This window comes from Bos taurus, chromosome 9 (genome assembly GCF_002263795.3).
Source record: "Bos taurus isolate L1 Dominette 01449 registration number 42190680 breed Hereford chromosome 9, ARS-UCD2.0, whole genome shotgun sequence".
NCBI lineage: Eukaryota > Metazoa > Chordata > Mammalia > Artiodactyla > Bovidae > Bos > Bos taurus.
The window spans coordinates 104,459,207-104,481,523 of NC_037336.1; the positions used below are offsets into that span (position 1 = coordinate 104,459,207).

The window sequence follows — 22,317 nt, forward strand, 5'->3', positions numbered from 1 at the left end:
AATTCCAACAATAGTGTTTAAGGTCAACCTGCTTAAAATCACAACCAGAACTGAACCAAATCCAAGATCCATGTTTCTACCAGGGTGAAGGTCTCTGCTGCTCACAAGATGAGACCCTGAGGAAGCATTCAGACAGCAGCCATCACCCAGCACACTCTAGTGGGAAGAGCATCAGGCTGGCAATCAAGAGACTGGTCCTGGCTTTGCCACTGATTTTCTATGAGATTTCCTTTCTCTGTCCTGAGTCTCCTTGTTTATAAAATAAGAGAACTGAATTAGATGTTTCTTTCTAAGGAACAAGTGCAGCAAAAGTCCTGAAGGGCTGAAATTGACATTTTTGATAAGCCAATACAAATGTAACAGAGTGAATAGTAGAGAGAGAAATGAAACAGAGGTCAAAAAAAATATGGAAGATTTTGTTGATGATGTAAGACATTTGAGTTTTATTTTTAACTGAAAGGAAAATCACTGGATTATTTTAAGAAGTATGATCACTTTAGTGTTAGGTATAGATTGGCTCCGGGGGGAGAGTGGAATCAGGGATAACAGCTGGGGGCTTTGGCACTGGTCCAGGTGAGACCTCGGGGCATTCATAGTAGAGGAAGGATCTGAAAAGTACTTAAAGGTAGAGCCAACTTGCTGATTGATTGATATGGAGTGGTATGTGAGGAAAAGAGGAATTAATAATGACTTGAGTGACTAGGTAGATATAGTACCTTCTACCAAGAAGAGAAACAGTAAAAGAGGAGCAAGTTTAGGACATCGATGAGCCAGAAATTCTCTTCAGACACATTACGTTGAAAGACTTTATTAAATATCAAAGTAGAGACGCTAGGTAGAATGTTGGATTCTCTAAGCTGGGTTCCAGAAAGACGTTCAGAGCTAGAGGCATGGGCTTGGTAGTCGCTGATGTACAAGTGGTATGTGGTCCCTAGGTGAAGTTAGACCCTTTTCCCTAGCCTCATGACTGAATTCAAGAGTATTCTAAGTTTTAAAGTGTAAAAAGAGAAGCCAGGAAAGTAGCGGTCCCTGAGACAGAAGGAAAACCTAAAAAGTGCATGTCACCAAAGCCAAGGGAAGGTAGTGGTCTAAGGAAACAGGTAACTGCCCAGTGATGCTGAGACATCAAGTACAAAGGCAGCAGAGAAATGACCATGAGATCTGGCCACATGAGACTGCTCTTGAGCAGTGTCTAAGGAGCTGTCAGGATAGACTGGGTGAAGAGAGAATGGAAGGGAGAATCGGGAACAGTGACACGTTCCATGAGATTTGCCGTTGAGAAAGCTGAGAAATAGAGTAGAAATTAGAAAGAGAGGAGAATCAGGAGAGTCTGAGTGAACTCCGGGAGTCGGTGATGGACAGGGAGGCCTGGCGTGCTGCGATTCATGGGGTCGCAAAGAGTCGGACACGACTGAGTGACTGAACTGACTGACTGACTGAGAATCAGGAGAGGCTTTCATGTATTTTAAGGCAGGAGATATCAGAGAACATGTATATATTAATAGGAAAATAAGGTGGTGAGGGAGAAATTGAAGATTCAAGAGAGGAGTGTTGAGGGACTTCCCTGGAGGACCAGTGGTTAAGAATTTGCCTTCCGATGCAGGGGACATGGGTTCTATGCCTGGCTGGGGAACTAAGATCCCACGTGCTGTGGAGAAACTAAGCCTTCATGCCATAACTAGGGAGCCCATGTGCCCCAATTACTGAAGCTCAAGTGCTCTAGAGTCTGTCCTCTGCAACAAGAGAAGCCCCGGCGATGAGAAGCCTGCCCACTGCAATGATAAAGCCACACACCACACTGAAGACCCAGAACAGCCAAAATAAGAAAATCAAGGAAAAGGAGTGGTGATAACTGCAGGAATGAAGTCCTTAGGAAGTGTGAGAGTCTAAGGTCACAACACAAGAGGAGAGGTTAGCCCTAGGGAGGAGCAGGGGCCCAGCACCCCTGAATAAGGAGGGAAGACAGAGAGGATGGGCTCTGCGACAGTGAAAGGTGTGGCGTTAGTAGCAGGAGGGCAAGGGAGAATCTGTCTGCTAAAACACCAAGTAAGGTCATCCAGGGGAAGAAATTAAAAAGGGAGGGTCGGTAGTCTTTGGGGAAAGGAGAGGTAAAATTGTGATTTTGGAGAGTGGAAAGTAAAGGTGCTAAAGAAGTGTCATGGAATTGCCAGACTGTTTCCAGTACTCACTTGGGTCATAACTGTAATGCAATAACAGTCCACACAGCTATCTATTTCTCTCTAGTAGTGTATACTTGTTCAGAGGTAAGCATGACCCAGAGTTTAACAAGGTGGGGTTCTGCCAGGTGAATAAGGACAAGAAGGCCTCAGAGGCTTTGTGAGGGATTAATGCTATAGACGGAGGACAGAATCTAAAGCCTGGTAAAGCCAAGCAATGGAGAGTGAAGAAAAAGAAAAAGGCCAGGGGCTTGAAGAAGTCAGTGCAATTGTGTTAAGTGGTGGAGCTGAAGCACGAGAGTGGAAGAGAAAGAATAATGGCCAGAATTGGGAAGCTAGACCTCAGGACTGTGAGGAAGGTGCAGTTAACAGCACTGTTGAGGGGCAAGGATATGCTCATGGGAGGAGGTGAACCCTCTGGTGCTGTCATTAAAGTTTGAGAGACCCACACTCTGCTTTCCTGACCTGCGTGTCTCCTGTCCTTATGGTTGACCAGAGAGGGACTTTCCTAATAAGCATGGTTTAAAGGATGCTGTGGGAGCCTCACAGCCCTACAGAGGCTTGCAACTGGTTTCTAACATTCTCCTATTAAAGCTTCCTTCACTTCTTTCCTTCTGCTTTCCATTAGTGCCACCACCTAACTTATTAATTCATTATCAATCATTTATACATAGGTGTGATTTAGTGACTCCCAGTCTTTCAAGTGAGAAGGGGTTGGCTGCATCAGCTTTTAATAGGCTACAGGGCATGATTTTTAAGGAAGAATCTGAATTAAGGAGGGGATCCCCCAAAGGGGGAAAGGGGTTAGGATATAAACACTTGTTGAGCACCTACTATGTGCCAGGCTCTGCTCCAAGGGTTTTGAATATGAGTTATCATTTGAGACACCATTGCTTCCCCTTATTTATGCAACAGGATGGCTCAGAAAGAAACATCTGTCCTTTGCCTAAGCACCACAGCCAATGAGTGATGAAGCCAGGGTCTGAGGTCAGAGCTACAGAGCCTAGAAGGTGTTCAGATGGGAGGGAGAGGCATTTAAAAGGAGAAATACAACCAGTCTGAGGCACTTCTTGGCAAACCTCACAATCCTAGTCTCCGGCTCCCTTCCTGAGGACCTCGAATCTGTGTGTGGCTTTTTTTTTTTCCACTTTCTTTATGAGGTTGTTCCTTGATGAGTTTTTTCCTCCCTTCCTTTTTTTTTTTTTTTTTTAAACAATAATTTAAATTTTTATTAGGTGCTCAGCCGCAGCATAAATACCCCTATTTGAATTGCTGACACACAAATCAATAGGAAAGCACTTTCCTGGACTGGAGCCTTGGCATGCGAACCTCCCAGCCGCATCCTCTTTCCAGATGAGAAGGAGTTGAAGAAACAGAACGAGCCATTTTCTTAAACAAGCCACAGTTAAAGGAAACAGAATGAGCCATTCAAAGTTTCTGGTCTCAGGGCTTTTCTTTCATTCTCTATCCCTCATTCTCACTAAGCAGTCTCGCCTTTAACCTCTGTATTACCAATCCGAGCGGTGTCATTTCTACAGGAGGAAGTGAAGAAAGCAGTGTGGGTGGCTGAGAAGTGGCCTCACGTTTTTTCAAATGAGAGCAAACCAGCGTCCCCCAGTATTCCGTCAGAGAGGAAAGATCTGGAGTTTCTGCAGGTCCTACCCACCCACCTCTGAGACCCCACCATCACTCTCTGGCTTGGAGAACTTGCAGTAGGAGATATGCTTAATATAATGGAATGTCTCAATAGCAAATAAAATTCAGTTAGGCTGTGCTTTTAATACCCTGATGAAAAAGGCAACAAGCTTGTATCCTGCTACATAGCTTAGGATTCCACACCTAAAAACCCAAGTGGTTGATAATTCTCCCCATGGGTATCCTAAAACGAAGGTCCAAATGCTAATCTTCTTCTTGTGTATTATCTCCCACCGTTCTTACCACTCCACCACCACGACTCAGTGATCCTGTGTTTCAGCTATACCACGTTTCTCAGTTACCTTCTGACGTGCCCTTTCTTTCTGACTCTGAGTCTTTGTATATACTGTTTTCTCTCTGAATAACAGAGTGACCAAGCAATGTGAGTCACCTTGCCCCTCACCCCACCCCCAAGCAGTTGGTTTCTAGACATTAACACTTCCTTATGTTGTGGGGTAGTTACCTACCTGTATGAATACATACAGATGGTCAACAGGTACATGAAAAGATGCTCAGCATCACCAATAATTAGGAAAATGCAAACTCAAAACCACAAGGAGATATCACCTCACATCTGTCTGAATGGCTATTATCAAAAAGTATGTGTGTGCTCAGTGGTGTTTGACTCTTTGGGACCCCATGGACCCCGCCGGGCTCCTCTGTCCATGCAATTTTCCAGACAAGAATACTGGATTGGGTTGCTATTTCCTTTTCCTGGGAATCTTCTCGACCCGGAGATCGAACCCATGTGTCTTTCATCTCCTGCATTGGTAGGCAGATTCTTTTACCACTGCACCTCCTGAGAAGCCCCACTATCAAAAAGAGAAGATAACAAGTGCTGAGGGGTGGTGGAGAAAAGGGAACTCTTGTGGACTGTTGGGAATGCAAAACTGGTGCAGCCACTTGGTGGCTTTGTGGCTTCTCCTCTACCACAAACAGATTGCTGCTAAGTTGCTTCACTCGTGTCCGACTCTGTGTGACCCCATAGACGGCAGCCCACCAGGCTCCTCCATCCACGGGATTTTCCAGGCAAGAGTACTGGAGTGGGGTGCCACTGCCTTCTCCACAAATAGATTGGGAGATCCTCAAAGCAGGGAGCCATGTCTCATTCAATCCCATATCCATTAACAGTATGCCTCCCAGTAGGTCTTTAGTAACAATTTGTTGAAATAGAGGATACTGGCTGAAGATTCATTCATTCATTCATTCATTCACCCAACCAGAATTTACTAAATACAGTATGCCAGTTTAGAAATCCAACTGTGAATAAAACAAAGTCCTTACTATTGGGGAGTTTATGTTCTATATATACATATACATATATATATATATATACACACACACATATATAATATTAGTTGATGATAAATGAGATAAATAAAAATAAAATGGGAGAGTGACAAGGAAAGCTATTTTATTTACTATTTAACCTCTCTCTATTTCCCCTATACCCCTAGTCCCTGACATCTACCTTCTACTCTGTTTCTATGATCTCAGCTTGATACCATGCAATATTTATTTTTTTCTGTCTGGCTTACTTCACTTAACATAATGCCCTCCATGTTCCATGTTGTCACAAAAGACAGGATTTCCCTTTTTTATAGCTGAATGATATTCTATTGTTTACACATGTATGCTACATCTTCTCTAGCCTTTCATCCACTGATGGACACTTAGGTTGTTTCAATACCTTGGTTATTGTGAATAATGTTGCTATGAACATGAGAATGCAGATATCTCTTCAAGATGGTAATTTCATTTCCTTTGGATGCATATCCAGAAATGGGATTGCTGGATCATATGTGAGAGTTGGACCATAAAGAAAGCTGAGCACCGAAGAATTGATGCTTTTGAACTGTGGTATTGGAGAAGACTCTTGAGAGTCCCTGGCACTGCAAGGAGATCCAACCAGTCCATCCTAAAGGAAATCAGAAGGACTGATGCTGAAGCTGAAGCTCCAATACTTTGGCCACCTGATGCAAAGAACTGACCTGTTGGAAAAGACCGGGATGCTGAGAAAGCCTGAAGGCAGGAAGAGAAACGGATGACAGAGGATGAGATGGTTGGATGGCATCACCGACTTGATAGACATGAGATTGTTGGATCATATGGTAGTTCTAGTTTTAGTTTTTTGAGGAACGATAATAGCTGCACCAGTTTGCATTTCCCATCAACAGGGCACAGGGGTTCTCTTCTCCACACCCTCCCCAACACATGTTATCTTTTTGATAACAGCCATTCTGGCAGGTGTGAGGTGAAATCTCTCCATTGTTCTGATTTGCATTTCCTGATTATTGGTGATGATGAATATCTTTTCATGCCCCTGTTGGCCATTTGTATCTTCTTTGAAAAAATGTCTATTCAGGTCCTTTGCCCATTATTAATTATTTAGGTTTTGGAACATTTATTGTTATTGAGTTGTGTGAGTTCTTCATATATTTTGCATATTAACCTTTTATCATCTATGTGGTTTGCAAATACATTCTCCCATTCCGTAGGTTGCCTTTTCATTTCACGGATGGTCTCCTTTTCTGTGCAAAAGTTTTTCAGTTTGTTTCAGTCCCACTTGTTTATTTTTGCTTTTGTTGTCTTTACTTTTAGTGTCAAGGAGAGCCATTAAAGATAAGATTAATAGGGTGGGCTTCTCTGTGGAGTTTACATTTAAGGCTCCTGGTCTGCTGGACACAGACTCTATGTTCTTTAGCTGCTTGTGGAATGAGGTGGGAGCTGTCCCTGTATAGTGGCTGTGATGAGTGGCTCAGGTTCCCAAGATGGCTGACTGGGGGAGACAGGAAAGCCAAGACTATCTGGCCATAGGAAACTTGGCTGCTGCAGCATTCAGCACTGATCTACTGAGGGAGCTATTTTGAAAAATATGGTGGAAATGAAAGAGCTTGAGATCCTTATGCCAGAGGCCTTAAAGGAAACCCTGGGCTCTGCCCATCCCCCCACATATGCTGCAGCAGCCACAGGAGCTGATCCTGTCTTCTGGACTTCTGGGCAGAGGATCTTCTTAACCTTTGTGATTTCAACCATCAGCCCAATCCCAGCACAACAATAAGGGCTATAAAATGAATAAGCCCAAAGCTGCAAGATCTTGATCTCAGTTTTGTGACTTACTACCTATGCTGCCTTGGACAAGCCACAGAAACTCTATAGTAATTCCCCCGTCTATAAAATGGGAGCAATTAACGTGTCGTTTTGCCCACCTTCACACATAGTTTTGCAGATCAAACGTGATATATGTAATAGTACTATGAATATTATGAAACACAACAAAAATGCAAGAAATTATTATTGCCAACAATCAGGGAATCAACATTCATTGACTATTAAGTGCTAGAAACCCCATAGAATACTGCTGCTGCTGCTGCTGCTAAGTCGCTTCAGTCATGTCCTACTCTGTGCGACCCCATAGACATCAGCCCACCAGGCTTCCCCGTCCCTGGGATTCTCCAAGCAAGAACACTGGAGTGGGTTGCCATTTCCTTCTTCAATGCATGAAAGTGAAAAGTGAAAGGGAAGTCGCTCAGTCGTGTCCGTCTTTAGCGACCCAATGGACTGCAGCCTATCAGGCTCCTTTCCAGGCAAGAGTACTGGAGTGGGGTACCATTGCCTTCTCCCCATGGATACTACCTTTCTCAATTTTCACAAAATGTTAAAAGCTACCATGTTCCTCATCTTAGAGTCAGGGAAACAGAGATTCAGGAAGGTTAAGTGAGCTCACCAAGAGTGTAGAGCTGGGCAGAACCAGGATCAAAGCTCAAGTCCACTGTCTTCAGAACTGATACAATTTCTCCCTGACTCTGTGTCCTCCTGCCTATGGGTGGTTGGCTCAAGCTTGGGATGGATTCTCATCCCTGAATAACCTCATTCAGAGCTGGGGTTCGCATTTCCCCTGAGTTGCGCCTCTCAGCCCCAGTGCAAGAACTAAATACACCTCTAACCAAGCCTGCATTGGGGTGCCCAGGTCTCCTGGTGTCCAGTCCCCCTACCCTGGGATAAACCTGTCTCTTGGCTTGGTGGGCCACTGTGTCAGGAACATCGAGGGTCGGTTCTAAGGCACTGCACAGCCCTCTTGCTCCTTTGGCTGATATTCTGCCACTGTCTCCATCTCTGACCTCACAGCAGGGTAGGCTTAAGCTACACTGAACTTCCCTTTGGCCCCAGCCAATACTACTGCATCCCTTGAAATCTTCTGGTGGTCCTGGCTGCCCCAGTGTTCAATTTATGTCCTCACAGCTGAACAAGAACCCTAAGTAGGAGCAAATTGAGCTTTACTGCATTTTCCTACCATATTCCTCCCAGCTGGACCAAGCATTTGAGAATCCATCACAGGAATTTTATTTTGCATGGTGGCAGATTCGAGTTAAAAGAAGTGGCCCACAAGTGAATGGGTAGTTTTAACTGTGGCCCAGATAATCCACAAAGTGGATAAACCACAAAGTGAATGAGGCTTTTGTGGGTACATGAGAATTGACACCACCTTGTGAGATCGGATGAAGGAAAATCCATTTAAGAAAACTCACTTGCATGGAGCTGGATTCTTTTCTCATCCTGAAAGAGTTAGATGTGGCTTTGTTGAAAATACAGAAGAACTCCCCAAAGGAGTGGTAGTGGAAGAAGTGACAGCACTAAGCCCCCGAGAGAAATGGTGACTGATCTGATCTTATTTTTAAACTCATCTTTGTGATTCAAACCAACCTTGTGAGAGCTATGATTCTCCAGTCTTTGCATCTCTCTAGCCACCAGGAACTTGCGTAGTTTCTGAGTGATGCTCAGCACAACATGGTAATTTAATACACAGAGTTCCTGGGTATGAATCTTGGCTCTGCCATTTATTATGTGTCTTCTGGCACTTTAAACAATCTCTTTGTGCCTTAATTTTTTCATCTGTAAAATGGGGACAATAATAGTACCTCCCTCAAAAGGTAGTTGTATAGATTTAGTAAGTTTCTGTGTGTGGAGTACTTAGATCAATTGCCTGGCAATCATGTTTATAAAGTAGATGTTAGTGATTATCATGCTACAAAAAAATAGACATGAAACTATTTTTGGCTCTATCTGGTGACTTAGGAAACTCAGGCTGTTAGAGCCTAACATGCTGGTAGCCGATTTCCAGTAACCACTCCATGGTTGCTACTTGGCAGGCTTGGTCAGGCCAGTGGCTGAGCTTAACTCCAGGGAGGAGACCTAGTGCTTCAAAAATGAAAGAGCTGTTTACCCTTTCTAGCAGGCTTTTGCCTTTGGCAAATAGTCCCCTTAGCAACATTTGACCTTAAGAACTTAGCAGGAAAAGGGCAAAACATTTCAAGGAACAGGAGCTGGGTCTCCTCCCAGGTGTCATGTCACAGCAGGGCAAGGGGATGTCAGGTGGGACCCCCTGGCCACTCTGTCAAATGTAGCTGCCTAAGGTCCCCAGGAACCTGCCTGGGAAGTGTGGAAGCTGTAGAAGGACGTGTGTGTGTGCAGAGAGAGAGAGAAAACTCTGAACTGGTCCAGTCTCCTCCACTCCAGCTGCAGTGAAGAGGTACTGGTGGAGCAGAGAGAGCTGGGAGGTGACCCCTATGGAGTTGGAGGGAAGACACTGCCAGGGAATCCCCCTGGCCCTCTCGGGTGATGTCATTCCTTTTTCCTCCTAGGTCTCCAAGGATGGCTGCCTGAGCTTTCCACTCTCACTAAATTAAGCTGATAAAATACAAATGAAAAAGGAACGGGGGAGGGGAAGAGGATAAGGCACACTCTTCCTTTGCATTTTAATATGAGCCTCAGACCATTTTCAATAAGAGATTGACAGAACGTGGTCAGCTCCCCACCCCCACTCATTACATACCAAGATCCAGATCAATAGCATCCTTTCCTCTCCTCTGGAATATTCCACTTGTCCCCTCCATGGATGGAGGATGGGCACAGGATGCCACACCCTTGACATGATTGGCTGACCTCTTGAATGTCGGGTCTGGAAGGGCATCCCTTCCAGACATACTCCCCTGGGACCTGTGCTCCAAGTGGGCAGCACTGAGTCCCTGATCTTTCCAGGGAGCCAGGTGTGGGGATACAGCCAGGACTCACCACAGGGGCAATCCCACGGGGATAACAGCCATCTTGTTTGGTTAGTCTGCCTTCCCTTGAGTAGCTGTCCCAGGTGCTGCCCAGAGGCTCTTGTAGGACTGAGGAGTGCTGGTAGTAAGATGAAAAGAAGGCAGGGTTCAAGTCCACTGCCTGTCCCCTGAATAGACTTGCTCCAGCAGCCAGTCTCAGGCCACAGGGGGCACCCCCAACCCATGGGGGAAATATATGGCAAAGTATCCATGTGACCTAACCTCCACCCTTAAAATGCCCTCCTTCCACCTTAGACATTGCCATCAAGAGAGAACTCCACTAACTGAAGACCCTGTAAGTGCTACAGGCCATTCGGAGTCTTCGTTACGAAAATGATATCTCACTGAACCCACAACAGCAATTTCCAGAGGTAGAAGCTATTTATTAATACTTCATTTCATAGGTGAGGCGACTGAGGCTCAGAAAAGTCAAGTGACTTTCCCAAGGCCACACAGCCAGTAAGTGGCAGAGCCAGAATTCAAACCCTTGCTGGGCAGGGTTTCGCCAGAGCATTTCTGCAGGCCCCAGCAGGGGCCAGAGGGGAGACCAGGAGGGCGTGGGGGCTGGTCAGCACGGGCTCTGCAGTCTCATTGCCGGATCCCATCTGGAGCCAGGAGGCGCAGAAACCTGGCGGCTTCCGAAGCAGATGAAAAGCCAACCTCCCTCAAATTGTTTTATTTAAAGCCAGATTCCTGACTGTTTGAAGCCGCTTGATTTTGGCAGTCCTTGTTTCTTTTCCTTTTAAACAGCCCTCGGAGATGAGGGGAACGTATCGCTGCCGGCGCCTCACTTGCAGATGCTCAGAAGACCTTCGGCCTCCCCCGCCCCTACCGGCTGCTCCCCGCTGCAGCTGAGCGGTGAGTGTAAGTGCGTGTGAGCACGTGGGCGCGTGCACGCGACTGGGTTGGAGAGAGGCAGGGAGCCCGGAACCCATTAGCACCCCAAGTATAGATACAGATGAAGTCTTCTGATTTTATACAGAATCTCACCAGCGTTAAACTTCATTTATATCTCTATAAATGCATACGGCTTTGAACACGAGACTTTACGGCTGGGTTTATAAGTTTTGTCTCCCTGCAGGCACAGCCTGGGTCACCGGGAGGAGATGCCCCAACCTTGTGCAGGGCTCTCATCTGGTCCTCGGGGTCTTGTCCTTTCTGCTGCCTGGCCTCCCTGGGTCCTGCCCTCTCCCTGTCTGCACTGAGCCCTCTCACCCCTGGCTCACAGCTGGCTGGACTGTGGGGAGGACGGGGGAGGACCTCGGGGCTGTCACCTGACTACCACTCCACATCTGTCCCTGGACCGGAGCCCCACTGCTGACCTTGGTATTAACAAGTTCACTGGAGATGGCAGGACAGGCTGGCAAAACCTGGTTTATGAACGTATCTGCTTTACAGAATCCATTTAGACAAACAGAACATCCACACAGATGTCGGTGCGCAGTGGCTACAGGGTTTACAATAATTCAGGAGGCAGGCAGCTGCTTCTCTCCTGATGTGCTTATGGAGATAAATTCAAGGTAATCTATATAAACCCAAGCCTTTGAAATTGCACACCGTCAAAAAATTCCCACAATTACTCTAGCCCAGCCAGGAGGTGGCTGTTATGTTCTTCTTATGGAAAACATAATTATAAAGGAAGAGAAAACATTTCATAAATAAAACTCAGAGTGGCAGAAGAACCCGGAGGGAGGGGAAGGCCAGAGAAAAGAAACCCAAAGGGGCTGCAAAACCCAGTGTCCCCTTTAAGGTTCAGATTAATTTCAGTCCAGGACAATTTCCAGGGAATTAATTGGCAAGAGGCATCTTTCAGATATTTTTAAATATCAGCCTTCCAGGCTCTTGGTGCTAAAGGAGAAGAAAAAATAGCCAACACATGCTCCTAAAATCAAGGTGATGTAAAACAAGGGCCTGCCCAGCCCATTAGCCCTTGAGGAGAATATAAAATCCAGGTCAGCCCAGATAATTGTTAGCTTGTGAAAATGCCAAGTCCCCTCGTCTGTCCCCAGTCCCCAGGCCGCAGGAAATGGCTAGTGGCACATTGGTTCACGCTTCATGCAGATGCTGTCCTGGGCACGGTGTACTTGTGTCCCCATTTGATTCTCATAAAAACCCTTTAAAGACGTGGTGATCTTTATAGGCTTTTGGGGAGCAGTGAAGAAGCCCTGATAAGGAACCTCAGATTCAGACAGGTAAGTCATGGCCCCAGGGCACAAGGTCAGGATGTGGTAGAGAGGGAATCTGAAGCCAAGCTTCCTGTAATTAAGCCCCAGTCCTCGCTTCTTGCTGCACACGGCCCCAGGATGGGAAAGGGAACCGCAGAGAGGAGTGAAAGAACTTGGGCTCTGTTTCAGACAGATAGAGATCAAAAACAGCCCTGCCACCTACAGGCTGTGCTGCCCTGGGCAAGTTATTTAGCCTCTCTGAATTCAGGAGCTTTGGTTCTGTCCTCTGTGGTCTTCATAAGAAAAAGCAACCATTTCAGTTCAAGTTGCACCATGACCAGAGTTTTCCCTTTTTGTTGGACTGGAGAAGGTTTTCCTTGCAAAGCCTTGCTTCTGGGTTGTCATAAGGATTAAACACCTAGCTTAGCACCTTCTACCTAGCTACTTCCAGTAAATGAGAGCTCCTTCTACTATAGTGAAAATCAAGTGCAATACTCTGTTGCCCAGCCTGGTATAATGCCTGATGCATCAAGAACATAGCATAAATAATATCCATCATCATCATCATCATCATAACAAGGGAAACAAGTTAGGAACTCCTGTACTTAAGTTGAGCAGAATGTTAATCGCTCAGTTGTGTCTGACTCTTTGCCACCCCATGGACTATAGCTTGCCAGGCTCCTCTGTCTATGGGATTCTTCAGACAAGAATACTGGAGTGGGTTGCCATTCCCTTCTCCAGGGGATCGTCCCCAGCCAGGGATTGAACCTGGGTCTTCTGCATTACAAGCAGATTCTTTACCATCTGAGCTACCAGGGAAGCCCAGGTTGAGCAGAACCAACAGCAAAATGAGAACATTTTTCTTAGGCCCTCCTGTGGGCCAGGCCCTGTGCTGGACTCTCCCAGCCTTCGTAGGATTGGTTATCTAGGCAGAGATTTTCACATATAAGATTAACAATAATGCAAGATATAAAATTCCTCCAAAGATACGTAAAAGAATCACAGTAGAGCCATCATTAATCGCCAAATGGGTGATACAAGCAAGAAAAGAAGGCAGTTAAGGCACAGGCTTCAAACCTGGGTTTGAATTTCTGTTGTATCACTGAAGTGAAGTGAAGTCACTCAGTCATGTCCGATTCTCTGTGACCCCATGGACTGTAGCCTACTACACTCCTCCGTCCATGGGATTTTCCAGGCAAGAGTACTGGAGTGGGGTGCCATTGCCTTCTCCAGAGAATCTTCCTGACCCAGGGATCGAACCCAGGTCTCCCGCACTGTAGGCAGACGCTTTACTGTCTGAGCCACCAGGGAAGTCCCTGTTGTATCACTACTTAGCTGTAAAAAGTTGAACAAATCACATAAGTCATAATGCGTCTGTTTTGTCACCTGTAAAATGGACATACTAATATATGTCACGTGTTTTAGACCCTAAATGACATAAAGCATTTATTAACAGTGACAAAAGCAAATGTTTGTTAAGGGCATTCTATGTACTGTGCACTTGGCTAAAGCCCATAGCAAGCGCTGTCAATGTAAGCTGGTATTATCACTAGACAACAGAAAGATCCAAGCTACCAGGGCCCAGGCATGTGAATTTCTTGGGTGGATTCAGATTAAAGACTAAATTCCAGCCCACAGATATTGCTAAGCTGTTGTCAAATATTGGTTGTCATGAATCGACACTGTCCTAGGATCAATGTTCCAGGCTTTTTCCTCTTGTATGATGAGAATTCATCCAGATTAAATAAATTCCTCCCGGGTCCTGCTAATAACTTTTTATTGAATTGTCTACAGCCAGAGAATAAGATGTTTTTATAGCAGCCAAGTGGAGGTGAGCTTGGCAATGCCTGCTCTAAGGACAGAGGTCCCAGGGTTGTAAAACTGTAATGAGTCTGTTGGCTTATTTGCCCCTGGCCCCAGGACTCCATTTCTCATTATGTAATCTCACCTTAAAATGCATAAGCCAGGAGGGACCCAGAGATGTGCCCACCAAGGGTGAGGGCTGACCTCTCTGTCTCCTGGTAACTCTCCGAGCTAAGCAGGAATAGAAGAGTTTAAGATATCAGTTCACTGGAACTGTGTCTATTGTACACTTACCAATGAGGGTCAGACTACAGGAAGCAGACCTAGCTCATTGGGTTGGTGGGGAATGCATCACCCCCACTTCTTCTCTTTGATTTGCCTCCAGGAAGCCACCTGCCTGGTTTTCATAGGGAAAGGGAAGAATTTCAACCCACTGAGACCTATGACCAGAGAGTCTCCCTTTTCCATTTGGTTGGAAGTAGAAGGAACTTGCCAAAATTAAAGAAGTCGAGACAAAGCAACCCAAGTGTGTCCATCAGCAGATGAATAAACAAAATGTGAGCCATGCATACAAAGGAATATTACTCAACCTTGAAAGGGAATGAAATCCTGACACACGCTACAATACGGAAGAACCTTAAAGACATGACGCCAAATGAAATAAACCAGACACCAAAGGACAAATATGGTGTGATTTCACACACAGGAGGTGCCAAGGTTATTCAAGTTCATGGAGATGGGAAGTAAAATGGTGGTTGCCAGGGGCTGGGGCGGTGGGGGAATGGAGAGTTGTTTAAAACTACAGAGACTCAGTTTGGGAAAATGGAAACATTCTGAACATGGATGGTGGTGATGGTTCCATTGACCATGTGAATGTACTTAATGTCACTGAACTATACACTTCAAAATGGCTAAAGTGGTACATTTTATGTAATGTATGCTTTATCACAAGAAAACAAAAGAGTAAAAGGAAAGAGGCAAAACTGCTTAAATTCCCTTTGCCAACTGACCTTTTGGTTACTTGCTATGTTCAAAAATATGTCAATATAGTCCTAGTCCAAAATCATATTCCTAGGTAAAGATGTGGTGATTCTTATACACAGTTGGAAACAGCACTTAAACACCTGAATTCCATTTTTCTCCTCTCAGTGGCCCTGCTTTTAAGATGAGACTCCAGTTAGGTGGGGAATCTCATCCGATCTTTATTAATATCGCTGTAATTGAGATGAGGCAAAGGTGTGTCTCTGCACTTTCCCCATCATTTACTGGGATTGGCGTTGTGGAGATCATTCAAATTTTTTGTTTCCACACAAACCTAGACCTTGGGGAATCCTCATCGTGACTGTCTTCTAACTTGTCATGTCGCAAGGGCTTAGCAATCTACGTTCCATTCCGTGGGATCTCAGCTGGGGGTGCTGATTGAGGAAGAAGCCTTCTCAAAATTGAGCTGACTGGTGCCTTCTCTGATATAGGCCCACCGAAAACAGGCAGAGCCTGGGAAGAAGGTGCTTAGTGAAGTCTCTGAGTGGAGGAAGGCAAAGGACATGTTTTCCCACCAAGCATGTAAACAGCTCTGTGACTCACTTGGCCCCGTTTTGAGATCTCCTAAAGACGTATCCACGTATTCTACTTGGGCTTGATTGTTGCCTGCTACACACACCCCTTGATTTTCCAACACCATGACTATAAACTTGGACAAGGAGGACACTCCTCCCCCACCTTTGTGTTACCCACCCAGTAACAGTAGCATCAAACCTCCAAAATGTTCTCGAGAAGTCTAGTGTCTATATGAAACACTAAGCAATACATTTTCTCTGCAAAATGTAGCAATCAAAGCTATGGTGATAAACTTCAGAAAGTGAAGAAAGTGATGGGGTTGAAGGAGGGAAATATTGATTGGAAAGAAGAACAAGGGAACTTTTGTGTACCCTGTTTGGGGGAGTGATTAAACAGGTGTACACAGGTGTCATCAAGACTCACTAATCTTGACACTTAAGACAAGGATAGTTTTATTATATGTGAATTATTCCTAAAAAAAATTTTTTTTAAGTAATAGTGGAGGTCTCTGGGTAAAAAAGGGTAACCCATGACTGGGATCACTGACTCAATGGACGTGAGTCTGAGTGAACTCCGGGAGTTGGTGATGAACAGGGAGGCCTGGTGTGCTGCGATTCATGGGGTCGCAAAGAGTCGGACACGACTGAGCAACTGAACTGAACTGACTGATGACTGTAGCAACCTTTTCCTTCTCTCCACCTTTTCCTATATCTCTCATCCCCCCAGATCTCAGAGACAGCCCAGTTGAGTCTCTACCGCTCAGTGAATGAGGCCTGGGTATGAAAATAGGCTGACTTTCCTTCCAAAATGCTGGCCTGATGTGAGAGCTAGAGCTGCTGCAGGAGTGGAGGTCTTATTAAGGAGTGGATTTGTGTCCAGTTCCCTACTCCTCTCCACAGGTTTCTGTAGGTGCTCAGAGCCCAGACTTCTCCTGCTTCTTAGTCATCCTCCCACATTTTGAGCCACAGAGAAATCAGTGGAGGTGTTCCCAGAGGAGGCTCATAGGAGAGAAAAGTCATCAAACACTTTGGTGGTGTCATTACCAAGACACTCACGTTAATCTTGGAAGGGTGCCTTCAGCTGGGATTTCTGGGGCAAGGTGAGCATGGCAATCGGGTGCAAGATATCATTTCAGCCTTGAGTCCACCAGTCTGGGGTTCCCTCTTCACAATAAGTCCAGAGAACTCCTCACCTTTCTGGCCATGGGTCATGACCATCTTTTTGGCTGAGAACTAAAGACCAGCAACACCTTGAGACTCCTAGTCGATTCTCATTCTTTGCCAGGGAGGAGCCATCACGCCACACTGAATTCACTAAAAGGCTCTGGTTGAAAAATATGTCCACTGGGAAGCAATTCATCCCTGCTCTCTGCCACATGTGAGCATTTCTGCATTTCACAGGAGATGAGATATTAGGAGACCCAAAGTTCTCTTTCTGCTTTTGCTACCCTCTGGCTTAGCACTTTAAACTCCTATGTCTCCCCATTTATTAAATGGGTCCAGTAACGGCACCAAGTACTTCTTTCAGAGAGAATTTGAGGTCATTAGTAAAATAATGATCACTAAGTACAGTGATTTCAGTAACAAATGGTGGCTTTGGATAGGGTCCACTGCAAGGGCATGAATTTTTTTGAACCTTCAGGGACTTGTCATGCAGAAATCCATCTACTCTCTTGTTCAAGCTGGGAGAGTTTGAGAATGGAGGGAGTTGGGAGAGTTGAAATATGAATGAGTCAGTGTTGGTTTCTGATACTCTGCTTTGTCTATTTCAATCTTTTTTTCCCTATCCTTACAGGCTCTGACTACTCTTTCCTCATTGCATTCTACTTCCAGACATTCTAAGGAGATGCTGAGGTTTCTGGATCTAATGATAAGAATAGTTAAAAAAAATAATGATACCATTTCACTCAGGGCTATGTCTTTCACCCAGGAGCCTCTCAAAGCAGAAGCAGAGAGTATTTTGTTCAGCTTGGAGGAGGGACTCAGCATACTGAATTAAAAGCAAGACAGAGAGTCATCACCCTAGAGTTTATCGGCAACTGGAAGGAGTAAAACCTCTCCCCACCTCTGACTCTCTTCTGCTTCAGCATACTTGAAAAAAATGACCAGAACTTTATACAGATAGGGGTTAATTCAAGGCAAGATTTGCTCTTACAAGAAACCACATATGTTTAAAAATACTCCCTTGGGCTGCTCTCCATGGAGATTCAGATGATTGAAAGAAGTCCCTGGTGCCACTTGTTGAATGGCCCCACCCAAGCAGGTGTGGGTAAGACTGAAGGGCAGGGACCAGCAGATAGTGTCTCCAAGGCAAAGCCAAAGCAGCTTCGGGAAATTAACTGAACATATTTCAGAGGGGCAGAAAGCAGAGGAGGCAGAGCAGTACCTTGCAAAAAAAGTCTTAGCAATGAAGTCTAAAGTAATGATGATTCCATTTGTGGAATGTTTCAGTGCTGGGAGACATACATTACTTCAAGCCTTCCTGAGTTAGGACCTGCAGCAGATTCGCTTCTGCTTCCCCAGACATATGGAGACAAACCTTTCTCCTGGGCTGTCTCTCAGTGACAGAAGTCAAAGCAGAACAGACTTTGTCCTCTTTGCAACCATACATAGTCAAGTATGACAGAAAAGTGGAGGGCAGGTCCTGCCTCCTTGCAAATATAGTTTGATCTGCATGGGCCAACCTCTGCAGAGCTCAAGCTACTGACACTTCCTTATCACCATGAAGGCAGGGGGACCCTGGCCCCCAAACCACCCAGCCTGATGCCCACCTGTTGCCCCTGCCCACTTGCCATGGATTCTCACCAGGAGAGAAAGTAATAAAAGGTCAGATTGGGCTCTCTTCACAGCAAGAACCCAGATATTCCTGGGGAAATTGACATTTTTAAAAACCACATCCTCCAACCTCTCTCAGAGGAGCATAACTTTTAACTCTAGCTCCACTCTCAACCCCCTCCCAGCTTCCTTTGTAGCACTTTCCCTCCATGGATGGCTTGTCAGGCAAGAGTTAAAGAAGGTGCACAACTAATTCCCCAAACCCTCCCTCTTATCTACATAAAAGAAAAAAGAAAAAACAGCCCTACCCAGAGACCGACACGAAGGAACCTGCTGGCAATTTAGCTCAGACCTCACCTGTCTTATGCAACAGCCTGCAGACACACACACACACACACACACACACACACACACACACCCCCTCAGAAGACCAGAGTCCACATCCCCCTTTAATTTGGTAGACATAGTTTTGCCCCCTTTTTTCCCCCTACCCAAAACCCGGCTTGACTGGCAGCAGGGAGATAGATGTAACCTTACTGCCAAACGCCTTGTAGGAACATAGGGAGACACACAGGAACCAAAAATGCATCTCATAGCTCTCCGTGGTGCTGAAATCACTCTGGCGAGGAAATCGAAAGGAGCGAGTGCGCTGGACTTACCCGGGCTGGGGGTGGGCAGCAGGGGAGCTAGAGGAGCTTCCTGTGAAGAGAATTCTTGAATGTGCTGGAGCCAGTTGCTGCGCTCACCTAGAGAGCCCACCTCTCTCTTCTCTTCTCTTCTCTTCCCTTCCTCCTTTCCCAGGAGGACCAGAGGAGGCTCCGCGAAAGAAATGAAACCCGAGCTGGCAGGGCTAGAGTGGAAGGAGAAAGAGGAGGCAACCAAAATAAGCTGGAAAAGTCAGGTGGCTTTACTCCACTAGTGGTAATTCCTCGGGTCAGGGAGGACCCCTCTTCTCTCACTGCGTGTCTGAGCCCTTCTCCGTCTCTGCGTGCTGAGCAAACAGCCTGAGTACAGTCGGTTCCTGCCTCTGACGTGAAAGAGACGAGGAAGCCTGGGACTGCTTTGCTGTCTCTCTCTCTCACGCGCTCTCTCTTTTCCCCTCTTGCTGAAATTTCAGCTGCATGATATATTTTTTTAAGCCTCTGTTTTTTCCATCCCCCTCGAAGCAGCCCCCTAGTGGACAGAAAAGGAAATCATCCTGAGTCCTCTTTTCAGACACAGGAACACTTGCTCTACCCACACAAACTCTTAGGTGATGCTTTCATACAGACAAGGTCCTGTAGAGCCAGGTTCTGCCCTCTGGTCAAGCCGGATAGGAAGGGAAGGGGAGGTGGAGGGAGACAGAGAGGACAGGAGCTTTTGCAGATCCTCTACCCATGTTATTATTCAGTCACTCAATCGAAGCTGACTCTTTGCGACCCCATGGACTGCAGCACACCAGTCTTCCCTGTCCGTCACCATCTCCCTGAGTTTGCTCAAACTCACGTCCATTGAGTTAGTGATGCCATCCAGCCATCTCATCCGCTGTCATCCCCTTCTCCTCCTGCCTTCAATCTTTCCCTGCATCAGGGTCTTATCCAACGAGTCAGCTCTTCACATCGGGTGGCCAAAGTACTGCAGCTTCAGCATCAGTCCTTCCAATGAATCATGGGATTCCAGTGAATCCCATGGTTGCAGAAATTAAAAAAGTGAAATGGGTTGGGGGGAGGTGGCTGGGGAATGATGTTTTGAGGAAAATCAGTTTTGAGATTCCCAAGTAGTTTAAGGTCCTGACTCAGCAGAAAGACACTCTCCAAAGAGTGAGGGTCTGCAGCCAACTGAGCTATGTCTGTACACAGGACTCCTGAGAATTGAGTGTCTAAAGAGTCAGGGGATACAGGAAACCAAAGAGAAAGTATCTAGCCAGCACCTCATTTAATGCCCTAGTATGACTTATTTGAAAGCAGGTAAGGAAAATATCTGAAAAGGCATGGCCTGAGATCAACTCAGAGATGGAGAGAGAATTGACCTTGTTAAGCATCCATGGAGAACCACTGCACAGAAAAGTCATCAAGGGGGCCACTGCTCCCAGGCTCCCAGGGATGTCTTATACTCCTTTTTAAATGTACAGTCTCACTGTCTTCTGGAAAGAGCCCCAGTACTTACATTGAGAAAGTTGAATCCTGGGTTCATGCTGCCACTCACTTACTGGACATCTTGCTTCTTTATGGCTCAATTTTAGTGTTTGTAAAATGTGGATAATGCTGCCCCCTCCCTACTGAATAGGAATGCTGAGGAACTAGAATGATACAGAGACACGGAACTGCGGTGTTGGCAGGGAATTTAAAAGTATCATATCCAAACACTTCCTTATGTTAGATTCTCCCCTAGCAAATAATAATAGCTAGCACTTATGGAGTATTTGGCAGGTATTAGCACTGTTATAGGGCTTCCCTGGTGGCTCAGTTGGTAAGGCAAGGCAGGAGGAAAAGTGAAAGTGAAAGTGAAGTCACTCAGTCGTGTCTGACTCTTGGCGACCCCATGGACTGTAGCCTACAACACTCCTCCGTCCATGGGATTTTCCAGGCAAGAGTACTGGAGTGGGTTGCCATTTCCTTCTCCAGAGGATCTTCCCAACCCAGGGATCGAACCCGGGTCTCCCACATTGTAGGCAGATGCTTTACCATCTGAGCCACCAAGGCAGGAGACCAGGGTTCAATCCCTGGATCAGAAAGATCTCCTGAAGAAGGAAATGGCAACCCACGCCAGTACTCTTGCCTGGAAAATCCCATGGACGGAGGAGCCTGGTGGGCTACTGTTCATGACATCACAAAGAGTCGGAAACAACTGAGCGACTAACAATTAACTTAACAAGGCACTGTTATAAGCCCTTACAGGTATTAGCTCATTCAATGCCTACAATAACCATATAAGGCAGATACTACTCTTGCTGTCTCACAGACCAGGAAACTGGGGTGCAAAGGGATGAAATGACTTCTCCAAGATCACATAGCTAGTGAATAGTGGGGGTGGTTTTGGAATGAAAGCCATCTGACTCCAGAGCTTGTGTTATTTACCAATATATTTACAATATATATACACTTCAGAAGCAACAGCATCTGAAATAAACAGAAGATAGCACATAGCTCTCATTATTTTTGTTTATGATATAGTGTTTAGATTGTTATAATAATTTTATATGTGGCTCGAGTTTTTCAAATTATTTACAACTAGGGATGCCAAACTGGAAATTATTATTACTGATGAGAATCCTCTAAGAAAACTAATTCTCTTGGTGATTTGAATAGTTTCACATATACAAAACTAACTGTAAATCTCAAAATTGGCAACTGTTTGGCTTCAATATCAGTTTAGAGGACACTTTATTCTATTTCTGTACAAAAAGCAGACCGTTGCCTAGTGTCTAAATCAGGGCTAAGAGGCAGCCAGCAATCTGATGACCTGAACTGTCATAATGCACTCAGCTAATAAAAACTCAGGAAGCTGTTGACATTTTCTTCAGAATTACAAAATTTCTTACCTAACGTGGCTTACTTTTTTCTGACTTTGGATCAAAAGTGAATGGAGCAAGACCAAGACGGGATGTGAAGGTTAACAGAGAATGGTTTCTGTCCTTGTGGAGTTTCTGGTTCCTCAAAGTGAGGGGGAGGGAGAGGAAAGACCATCCAGTTCCGGGGTCGGGGAGGGAGGAGTAAGTGCTGAGACCTGGGTAGATGCAGAGTAATAAATAAGCACATTAAAAAAGACAGTCACCTGATCTTTGAGAACTGGAGTACTTCTTGAGGAATGTGGCTTCTAAGCTGAGGCTTGAAGAATGAGCAGTTATTTCAGCAAAGGGGAGGGAGGGGAAATTAAGCAGAAGGCACAGCATGTGCAAGCTGGGAGGTGAGAGCACCATGTGAAACTTTCAAGGTAAGCGTTACCCTTCTATTTATAAATGGGGAAACTGCACCTAAGGACACATATCTAGTAGGTGTAAAACCCAGATTAAATGTGCATCTGTTGGACTCTTTGTGAAGCTCCACGTTGTCTTCTGTCATTCCGG

The 22,317-nt window shown here is 45.6% G+C and overlaps 1 non-coding gene across 1 annotated transcript; it reads right to left on the reverse strand.

Annotated features, from left to right (window-relative positions):
* Nucleotides 1-12,885: 12,885 nt before the first annotated feature.
* Nucleotides 12,886-12,957, reverse strand: TRNAY-GUA (transfer RNA tyrosine (anticodon GUA)). Its single transcript has one exon. It is a non-coding gene; the product is annotated as a tRNA-Tyr (tRNA).
* Nucleotides 12,958-22,317: the final 9,360 nt, after the last annotated feature.